This window comes from Limulus polyphemus, unplaced genomic scaffold, assembly GCF_000517525.1.
Source record: "Limulus polyphemus unplaced genomic scaffold, Limulus_polyphemus-2.1.2 Scaffold1793, whole genome shotgun sequence".
NCBI classification, from domain to species: domain Eukaryota; kingdom Metazoa; phylum Arthropoda; class Merostomata; order Xiphosura; family Limulidae; genus Limulus; species Limulus polyphemus.
Window position 1 is genome coordinate 135,536 of NW_013667403.1, and position 3,521 is coordinate 139,056.

Below are 3,521 nucleotides of genomic sequence, written 5' to 3' on the forward strand. Positions count from 1 at the left end.
ATAGTAGAAGGTTGTGATTGCTTTACTTGTATCTTCAGTTGTGGACTGTCCAAGGCGTCTACGAAACTGATCCCTCAGCAACAGCTTGAGGACATCAAGTGGTGCAGTTGGGTAGGCCTTGTGTGCCATACTTTCCGAATTCTATGACAGCTCTTGCAGGCTCTCCACTTTAGCATGGACTCTAGTCCTAAACCTAGCCCTGTAGACTTTGGACTGATTTTGAGTTCCATACCTCTATAGTTGTGCCTGTCATCTGCTGACAACTGTTCAAGTATTTCCAGTGGTTGTCCCTTCAGGCTCGTTGCCAGGTACGCTGCTTTCTGCTCCTCTGCCAGTAGCTCAAATTGTGCTCTATATGCTTCCCACGGTGCCTTCCCATCGAATTCCTGTGGCATCTTTTGTACTAGATCACCCCTATTGCTGACACTTGTGTTTGGAATGTGTCTTCTGGCAGGACTGAAGATGCCTGCATTAGGGTTTAGCTACGGAGTGTGGAAGGGGCTTCCTGTTGTCTGGGGCTGATTATGTTCATGGTTATTATATCCTCCCTGTGTAAAGGACAGTAAATCGTCCTTTAATGTATTTAATTCACTTTAAAATTTGCTAATATTTTCTATTTGTGTATGCTGGCTTTCTCTCAACTGTTGGAGATTTTCTTCTTGTTTATTTTCTTTCTCCTCTAACCACTGCTGTAGTCTCTGTTCTTGTTAATTTTCTTTCTACTCCAACCACTGCTGTAGTATCTCTTCTTGTTTCTTTTCTTTTTCCTCCAACCACTGCTGTAATCTCTCTTCTTGTTTCTTTTCTCGTTCTTCTTGTTTCTTTTGCTGTTCTTGTATTGCTGCCATCAAATCTGCTAAGCTGTAATTTGATTTGCCACTTCTCGTTTCCATCTTCTTTTCCATCCCACTCCTGACACCAATTTGTTACGTATCTTCTCGTTTATTAATTTCCGGTATAAATTCTTTCCGAGGAACTTCAGCAATACAAGTCCTTTCTTAATTAAAACTAACTGATTCTTTTTTGATACAACTTTGTAATACACAGAATTTCCACGGTCACTTTAAACTTAACAACCTTTATAACACCGCTATAAATCACAGTGGTTTACACACTTTACTTACAATGCCTACTGTTCGTTTGACTCAATTATCTCTATCTTCAATTTATCTGCATATCTATCTATTGCTGGCTTATATACTAAAAAAGAGGGCATCTAGCAAACACTGGGACATTCGCGAGGTTCCCTGATAAGTCACGATCTTTCTAGAAACTCCAGCGCGCATGCTCCCAGCGTCGCGTGACTTTCGCTGTCGTAACAATATATATACAAATGTGAGTTCAAAACGAAATACAGAAAGTGGTTGCTTTTTCGCATATGTGTGTATGACTAAATGGGAAAGTCAGAGCATTGAATTAAGTTAAAATTCGCTATTTTTCTGTTCTATATACTTTCTAAATTTCCAATCTTTTGAAAAAATAAAACGAAAAAATGCACATGAACTTTATTTATTTCTCACCACTATACGCTCTAACTAAGTCAGCTTCTCTGAGCACACTTTGTACTGTACAAGAAACACATTTATACAAACAGCAAAGTTTCTGTTTCACACTTTAAAAAAAAACTATTATGTTATCTCAGCAGCATTTTCTCTTCACTGTTTGTGTACTTATTCTCTCGGAATTAGGTATTTTTATCGACTTGTATACTTCAAACAACCCATATACCTGTTATTCGCTATATACATTTGACAATTTTACAATAGGACCGTCATTTTATAGTTTCTTCAGAAGCCAGTCATAGATGTTTCACATGTAGAATCAAAATGAAAACTTTTCCATGGCAATATACACAGGCATGTGTTGAAATGTTCATTAGAACTTATAAACAAAGTATGTATTTATTTACATCACGGTGTCAATGGTGTTCTAGATATTCTAGCCATCATTAACAGCTGGCCAGCCATTACCATTTTGCATTCACTAGTTATCACCATTTCATTAAATCACAATCAAGTGGATAACATAAAATATCTGAAGTGTATTTGTAACCCACTCAGTAACTGAGAAGTAAGGATTACAACCCCTTTCAGCTTTCAGATGTTTTTGAATACCTAAGTAGTTATCCCTGCACTTGCCAGCCACGCCACCAGATGGCACCACACATGTGTCGGCCTCAAGCAATGGGGACAATGATGTCACAGTAGACGATTAAGTCATAGTTTCACGAAGTTCCACCAGATGGCGATATGGTCATAGCTGTGATGTCACAAGAGACGATGACATCCACGAAATGGAACCACAATCATAATGAGATCACCATAGATGTCTCAACATGTAATCAATGGCTAGATTTAATTATGTTCTAAAATTAATACAGTCGTTTTATGTATAAAACCCTTCACTAATTCATTAGTTCTATATTTAATAATACTTTTACACTTCCTGACGATTTATGTGTGAATCACTTATCGTCCTGAAAAGGATGCTTATTTAACATGCAAACTTATGACAATCTTACTGTTTCACTAGCTTGTCTTTGTGCTATCCATATAATTATATTCTTGACAAGATATTCCAGTTTGTTGTTTCCTACGATAATGGACAAGAAAATGCACAGCCGATTTTGATTTAACATAGTGATTATAGTTTTGTTTATTATATTTATGCATACTTTTTATAATTATTGTCCTGAGAAGGACACTTATTTAAATATAATGCATTTTCACTAGTTTGACTTTATCCATATAACTATGTTCTTGACAAAATATGCCATTTCACTTACATACTTTTTACAGTGTTTCTATGGGCTGAAGATGTAATCATCATCAAAGACAGTGTTACTTTAAGCAAACATTGTTCCATAGGACACATGCTGTTTCACTTTCACAATTCAATGAGACAACTATTATAACATACATCCATTATTTGAATGAGGCAGTTATTATAACCAATAATTTGCTTTAGATACTTCATCATCCTGAAAAGGGCGCTTATTTTGCACCAAGTGAATGCTGAATCTTATAGCACAACAGATTAAGACACCCTGGAACAAAATACAATCCAGTCCAGCCAGACATGAGTAGCTTACATGATACTGGCATATACCAGAACCACAATCAGTCTCCTCATTCAAAATTATGTTCTTTCACAATCTTATCATACATTATTTTCTCTGTTGGTGGTTTTTTCACCAAATAATGCACAAATCCTTGTCTTGCACATTGTCTAACGTGGGTCACAACCATTCCTTATATTATTTTGATATGCTGGGAATTCTAATGCGAACTTCATATACAAACATCAGCATATTTGGAGAATAGCAAGAGGACTGCTGCCATCATTACATTTGAAGAGGTCTGGCAATATCCAGAGCTATTCCCTGGAATGGAGAACTCACAATTCACTAACAGAGTTTTCTTTGGTATAGTTTAATAATGGCTGGAGACGGCTTGAATGGGTAATGAAGAAAAACTTTAATACGTTGTACATTTGCTGTTATGTTAAACTTATATTAAAGT